This window comes from Nelumbo nucifera, chromosome 1 (assembly GCF_055504915.1).
Source record: "Nelumbo nucifera cultivar China Antique chromosome 1, China Antique-T2T, whole genome shotgun sequence".
In the NCBI taxonomy this organism is placed as follows: domain Eukaryota; kingdom Viridiplantae; phylum Streptophyta; class Magnoliopsida; order Proteales; family Nelumbonaceae; genus Nelumbo; species Nelumbo nucifera.
This window is the reverse complement of record NC_142649.1, coordinates 146,769,027-146,777,369: the sequence shown is the minus strand read 5'-3', so window position 1 is coordinate 146,777,369 and position 8,343 is coordinate 146,769,027.

The following is an 8,343-nucleotide window of genomic DNA, read 5'->3' as shown; positions in this document are numbered from 1 at the left end:
CAAAATTATAGTATCCATTAGGCTAAGAGATTATTGTTTAGCTCCCTGTGGGATTCGACCTATTACCACTTTTACTACAAATATTTTATTGTGGGACTAGTATTAATTTTGATGGCTTCAACAACCCGTCAAAATTTTGGCGCAGTTGCCGGGGAGCAACTTTAATTTCTTAGCTATTACCTTCTCTTTGTTAACCTCTTTTGTTTTATGACTCGTGTTTCTCAACGAGGTGAACTCGAGTACAACCCCGGAATTGAGAGGACCACCCATCGCTTAAGGAAGGAGGCGAAACAAAGGAAGGATCGTTCACCTAAAAGGGTGAACTCAGATTGCGATTTATTTGCTTGTGATCTACCCATCTTCAAGAAGAAGAAAGAATGGCTGACAGAGAGAGGACATTAAGGGAGTTGGCTGCACCGATTATGAACCAACAGCCCTTATGCATAACGTATCCCACTCTTGAGGTAGCCTTTGAACTCAAATCTGGTTTGATTCAACTATTGCCTATATTTCATGATTTTCCAGGTGAGGGCCCTCATAAGCATCTAAAGGAATTCCATGTCATCTGTTCGAGCATGAAGCCCCAAGGTATGACCGAGGACCAGGTACAACTCATAGCCTTTTCATTTACTTTAAGAGATAAAGCAAATGATTGGTTGTATATTCTTCCCCTCGGTTCAATACGCACATGGGATGAGATGAATAGGATATTTTTAGATAAATATTTTCCTGCATCCCGGGCTACAAATATAAGAAAAGAAATATGTGGAGTTCGGCAGTTTGGTGGTGAGACACTATATGAATATTGGGAAAGGTTTAAACAACTTGTTGCTAGTTGTCCACACCACCAAATACCCGAACAATTGTTAATCCAGTACTTCTATGAAGGGCTGCAGCCCATGGATAGAAGTATGGTCGATGCAGCTAGTGGCGGAGCCTTGGTGAACAAGACACCCGAAGCGGCCAGGGAGTTAATCTCCAACATGGCTGAAAATTCTCAACAGTTCAGTGCAAGGATAGATGGTACCATTAGAAGGGTTAATGAGGTAAGCCATGTAAATTTAGAAAATCAGATTTCTGACTTAACTACTTTGGTAAGACAACTCGCTGCATGACAATTACAAACTGCCAGGGTGTGTGGTATCTGTTCGATTCCTAGCCATCCTACGAACATGTGTCCATCATTATAGGATGGATCGATGCAGCAAGTGAATGCCGTAGGAGGATTCCCGAGGCAGCCCCAACGAAAGTATGATCCCTACTCCAATTATTACAATCCGGGGTGGAGAGATCATCCAAATCTAAGCTACAGGAACCAAGGAGGACAGCAGCAATATCAGCCCCATTTTTTCAGTCGACAGCCCCAGTTTTCAACACCCATCACAGCACAAGGCCAACCCCGAATTCAGGTACGTCATTAGAAGATATAGTTAAGGCTCTAGCTACTAATACTCGGCAATTTCAATAGGAAACTAGAGCCAGCATTCAGAATTTGGGGAACCAAATCAGCCAACTTGCCACTGCCGTTAGCAAGTTGGAGGCGCAGAGCTCCGGGAAACTACCATCACAAATGGTAGTCAACCCCAAGGAGAATGTAAGTGCAGTGGTGCTGAGAAGCGGGAAGGAACTGTAGCTAGAACCTCCCTCACCAAGGAAGGCGGATAAAGGACAGGAAGAAGAGGAGGTACAGGACTCAAACGAGAGCCCCATTAAGGTAAGAGTTGGAGAGAAAGTTTCAGCCGTGATCAAGAGGACCTTACAAGAAAAACATGTAGATCCAAGTATGTTCACCCTACCTTGTGTGATTGGTAATAAGTGAATCGAGCATGCCATGCTAGACTTAGGTGCATCTATCAATGTCATGCCATACTCGATTTACTATGCTTTGAGATTAGGTCCTTTAAAGAAAACTAGAGTTGTTATCCAATTAGCTGATCGTTCTAATGCCTACCCAGAAGGGATTGTTGAGAATGTATTGGTGTAGGTTAACGATTTAATTTTTCCAGCTAATTTTTACATTCTGAAGATGGAGGAGGACACGATCACAAGTTCTACGCCACTTCTATTAGGCAGGCCATTCATGAAAATGGCCAAGACCAAAATAAATGTAGATGAGGGTACCCTCTCCATCGAGTTTGACGGGGAGACTGTTAAATTTAATATTTTTGAAGCTATGAAGTACCCAAATGAAGACCATTTGACCTACACTATTGATCCAACTATGCAGGAAATTTCTGAAAAAGATATGAATGGGGAAATAGAATCGAGTGCACAATTGGATACGAAAGCCCCTATTTCAGATTTGAACCCGCCCATGATGGATGGAAGGGGAGAACACTGAAAGCTGCATCCACGAGATTTAGAGAATCCGATTCAGGATTATTAAAAATAGGGAAGTTTGTTTTTCCTTTTTCTTTTTTTTGTTTTTACATTTCTAGTTTAATTTTTCTGCCCTCCTTTGCATTTAACCTCACATTGGGGACAATGTAAGTTTTAAGTGTGGGAGAGGGGATTTAGGTTAGAATTTAGGTTGCATTTTAAATTTGATTTAGGTCATTTTTTTCTGCATTTTCTTTTTGAGCAAAAAAAAAAAATCAAACCCTCAACCCTTTTGAGATCAATTGAACCAATTCCCTTTTAAGCTAGTCCTAAATCCAGGTTTAAATAAATAGGGCAAATACTTCACCATTGCCACAATTGGTAGGATGGATCATAAAATGCACCTACTGGTCAATTAATCCGATGGTAGGATGGAGCATAAAATGCACCTACCAGCCAAGTCATCTGATAGTAGGAGGGAGCATAAAATGCACCTACTAGCTAGTAAATCAAACAGTATGATGGAGCATAAAATGCACTTACTAACCAAGTAATCCAAAAGTGAAATGGAGCATAAAATGCACTCACTTCTTCAGAGGAGAGAAAAATAAAATAAAAAGAGAGAGAAGAGAAAAAGAAAATAAAAAGAGAGAGAAGAGAAAAAAGTTTTCCCTGATTTACTACTTGATTTGTAGTAGCAAAAATTGGATTGACTGATGAATGAGTCGTGTATGACTTGGTTGTGTTGATTTAATGGTTCACAATATTTAACCTATAATATTTGTGGAGAAAGATGAAGGAGAGTTGAGTTTAAAAAAAAAATCAGTAGATAGTTTATTTATTTTTGTTTGAATTTTGTCTTGCCCGAGGACGGGCAAAGTTTAAGTGTGGGGGGATTTGATGAGACCAAAAAGACCCTATTTTTATCCCCTAATATTCACTTTTTTACATTAATTTAGCACTTAAGTTGACTCATTACTCATGTATTTCGATTCAGGGCAAGCAAGAAGGCAATTGGAAGAAAACAGGGCAAATCGGATGATTTTGCATAGTTTCGGCGACAGTCAGTAATTTTGGCATAACACTCAATACTGGACTCCGAATTGGACAATTCAAGAAGCATTAGAAAGAATAAATGAAGGCCCACAACTTTTATGTTTTGGGTTTTGACAGAATCGTCCAGCATTGAGTACGAAAATGAGCCCAAAATTGGAGCAAGTTCGTAGCTAGGCCCATTTCACCACTGAAGCCCAACTCGCAGAAGTACCTTGAAACAGCCCAACTTATCAAAGCAGACCAACTCAAAATCAAGAGTCAAGAGTCCCAATTTTGAATGTAATCTCCAAGAAGAGAGTCTTATCAGATCTAAAGTTTTGAATGTAATTCTAGAGAGATAAGAAGATTGAGATTAGATCATTAGATAAGAGATATGATAGATTAGTTGAAAGAAAATCAGGACTCCTTGAAGATAGGATGATCTCCTAGAAGGAGTTGGAAAACAGCCCTCTCTTTTGGCTATATAAAGAGGGGGGCGGACCAGCTCTAGTAATCACTCACTCCAAGATCCAAGAGATCACTGATGTGTGGCTCATTGTGACACTAGCAAGTGCACTAGCCGCTCAAGTAATAAAGTAGTGAGTGAAGTATCGTTCCCACGAGGATTTAGGAAACAAGTATCAATACTAAATTGAGTACTTCTTATCTGATTAACAAATAAATCAAAACTTTAATGAAAGCAAAAAAATCCTAAATTAAAATCTATCTAAATAATTGGTCCAATTGCCTTCAAATCAGGTTAGAAGAGTAAGTAGTAAATTTCAATCTCAGAATTCAGCAATCTATCAATTTGGATCATTTGAATAAATCATAATTGAGCCTTGGTTTGGTGAAACCCCAAGGTCATGAATAGCCTCTCTCAAGTGCATGTTCATCCTATGCATGAGTGACGATTCTTCTATCTCTAGCAAGAATCTAATCCCCATGCATGCATTTCTTCAAACACTTCTAAGGCATCAATTCAAATCTGAATTGATCACCAACTGAACTGTGCAAGTTATCTCTAACTTTGCACTCAATTCAGTTCTTGAATAGTAGATCTGAATTCCTAGAGTCTCTCTCAAACACTCTAGGAATTCCAAACTTTGGATCCATTCGGCCAATCTGAAATTTGCAGATCTGAATTCTCTTTCAAGCAATTCAGATCTTGCAAACTCAGATCAGAGAATTCAGATATGAGTTTTGAAGGTTAACTGGCCGAATTAATCTACAATTTAACCCCTATTCAAGAAACTTCAAGTACAATTCATAACCATTCGAATGAATCAAAAAGAATTTGATTGCTGAACTGAAATTTTACAAGTTGAAATACATCAAGAAAGAATGGAAGAAGGAGAAAGAAGAAAGAAAATATAACAAAGAAACTGAATTCAAATTAAAGGAGAATGAAACTACAATTGAATTATTACAAGATCTTTGAATCACAAACCCCCAATTTCGAACTCACCTTCTTCTTCTTGCTTGCTTGACTTGAACTTCTTTCAGCCCTTCTTGTTCTTCTTCCTTGCACCTAGCCTTCTTCTCTTCTCTTCTCTCAAGGTGGCTGAACCTCTAAGAGTGGGAGAGCCTTCCTCTCAAGCAATTGAACACCTCTCCCCCCTCCTAGAGGCCTTCTTATATAGTTTTTCAAGGGGGCTCTTGCCCCTTCTTGAAGCCTCTAGAATGGGGTGTATTACACCCCTTTCTTGAACTTTCTAGAGCTCTCTTGAAAGCCTCCTAAGGGCTGCTATTTGGGCTGCACTTAGGCTCTCTCTTAGCACATGATAGCTATACATTGAGCTGCTCTTTTGCACTGAGAATGGGCCTTCCTTGCTGGGCCGAATTCTACTCTTAGCTAGGCTTTCTTTTCTTGGGTTTTCTCAAGGAATCCACTTGCTCTTCTTAGGCCAAAGTGCTCTCTCTTGCTTCCATAACCGGGCTGGGCTGAATTTGGTCTTTTTGAACCTTCTTTTCTTGCCTTTTTCCTTCATTTTCTTGGATTAATTACCCCTGAAACTTATTCATAGCATTAAGCTAAATTAAGGCAAAAATTAATAAAACCGGCATAAAAATCCATGCTAAAGTCCTCAAAAATTATAGATAAATTGTAGGTTCATCAATCACCAAGCAACTCAAGAAATTCAAGAGAGCAATTCGGCCATGGAGAAGCAGAGCATGGAGGTTTCGCAAATCATGAGCAGCTAAGCTTCTTTTTCTGGTTTAAGGGGTGAGGTTCGATTATGCCATTGTGAGGTTCTGTAGTTAATTTATTTTCTTACTTTTTAATTCAAGTATTCATTGGTTCGTGTGCACATTTTTATTGGATGTTAATGTTAATTAGTCTGACAAACTGAATTAATGTTGATTTTTCTACTACTATCCATGATTTCGGTGTTCCGTAATTGTCACGAATAGTGGTACAAGTAGCAATTAGGTTAATATCTTTCTAGGTCAATTGTTCATGACAGCCTTTGACCAATATATTGACATGTTTTAACCTAAAGGGAATCGATGGAACAAGATTCAATAATTGCAGCTATCTCAATTATTGTTATTTTGGTTTAACTATTTTCACAAAGCTTAATGCTATCATTAATTAATATGGAGCGCTATCGTACCCAGTTGATTAAAGATAAGTGTTGATCGAATGCTGGGTTTGGTCAACTGATTTAGGAAAACACAAGGTTTATTATGGCTATCCTAATAAATCAAAGGTTAAATGCTTGAATCGCAAGAATGCTGAAATTTACCTAGGATTGATGGCGAATCGATTCAACCCGAACCCTTGAACCAGAGTTTGGTAAGACTGATTTTCTCTTGTTTGTTTAGTTGCTTTCTTATTCTTTTAATTTTAGTTATTAAATTTTTCCACTCAATTATAGTATCCATTCGGCTAAGAGATTACTGTTTAGCTCCCTGTTGGATTCGACCTAGTACCACTTTTACTACAAATATTTTATTGTGGGACTAGTATTAATTTTGAGGGCTTCGACGACCCGTCAGCCATATCGGTATTGACTGAATCACAAGACTGGTAAAGGATGGTCCTTTGGATTTTCTAACTATAGAAGATCTTCCCACTTGTGAGCCTTGCCTTCAGGGCAAGATGACAAAGAGGTCATTTAACGGTAAGCCTAAAAGATGTGCAGGCATGCTTGACCTTCTACATACTGATGTATGTGGTCCCATGAGTGTTAGGACTCATAACCAGCACGTGTATTTCATCACTTTCACTGATGACTATTCTCGGTTTTGGTTACGTGTATCTAATGAGACATAAGTCTGAATCCTTTGAAAAGTTCAAAGAGTTCAGACAAGAGGTCGAGAAAAAGTTAGGGAGAGAAATTAAAGCTCTTCGATCAGATCGAGGTGGCGAGTATCTCTCTGACGAATTCAGGGACTACTTGAAGGACAATGGGATAGTATCACATTTGGCTCCTCCTGTTACACCACAACTTAACGATGTTTCAGAGAGGAGGAATAGGACCTTATTAGATATGGTCTGGTCACTTCTCATACACTCAGAGTTACCCACATCCTTTTGGGGTTACGCATTAGAGACTACGATTTACGTGCTGAATCGGGTTCCAACCAAATCAATTCCGAACACTCCATATGAACGTTGGACCGAAAAGAAACCAAGTGTCAGACACTTTAAGATTAGGGGTTGTCCCGTACATGTTAAAAGAACGAGTACAGACAAGTTGGAATCCAAGACCAGTCGTTGCCTATTTGTAGGCTACCCGAAAGGCTCTGTGGGTTACCTATTCTATGACCCAAGTGAGCAGAAAGGCTCTGTGGGTTACATCCAGGACACCCATCGTCAGGAAGTAGTTCTTGATGAGGAGAGCTCAGGAGCAGTGGGAGATGTCCCACAAGTTCCAGGTAGTGACCAACCTAGAAAATCCACTCAGGCATCTAGGCCACCAGTCCTTTATAGTTATGACTAGGATAGTTACTTGGTGGAAACCTTGACTAGTGAAGAGGATCCCGTGACTTATGCAGAAGCTATGTTGGACATAGAGTCCCAGAAGTGGGTGGAGGCCATGAGAGTTGAGATGGACTCAATGGAGACCAATGAAGTCTGGACTCTAGTAGAATCGTCCTCCGGGGTAAAAGCAATTGGTTGCAAATGGATTTACAAGAGGAAGAAGGGCCCCGATGGTAGGGTTGAGACCTACAAAGCTCGTCTGGTGGCGAAAGGGTATACACAGAAAGAGGGCATCGATTATGAGGAAACCTTTTCACCTGTGGCCATGCTTAAATCCATTAGGATCCTATTACCTGTAGCAGCATACCATGACTATGAGATTTGGCAAATGTATGTCAAAACTGCATTCCTGAATGGAGATCTTACTAAAGATATCTATATGCAGCAGCCACAAGGCTTCATTGCTACTGGTCAAGAACACATGGTATGTAAACTTAACAGATCCATTTATGGACTTAAGCAAGCTTCTAGAAGTTGGAACATCCATTTTGACTCTGCTGTCAAATCGTTTGACATCAAGCAGAATCCAGATGAGCCTTGTGTTTACAGGAAATCCAGTGAGGATAAGGTTACTTTCTTGGTTCTGTATGTAGATGACATTCTACTCATTGTGAATGATGTTGGAATGTTAACTACGGTGAAAGTATGGCTTTCACAGCAATTCTCCATGAAAGATCTTGGAGAAGCCTCATATATACTGGGTCTTTGACTCTATAGAGATAGATTGAAGCGGATAATAGGATTATCCCAATCTGCTTACATTGACAAAATAGTCAAAAGATACAGCATGGAGAACTCCAAGAAAGGAAATGTTCCTTTCAGGCACGGAGTCACTCTCTTCAAGAAGATGTCTCCCAAGACTTCTGAGGTAATTGAGGGCATGAAGGACGTTCCCTATGCCTCTGCCGTAGGGAGCATCATGTATGTCATACTGTGCACTCGTCCTGACATTGCTCAGGCAGTGAGTGTGGTAAGCAGATTCCAAGCCAACCCAAGGC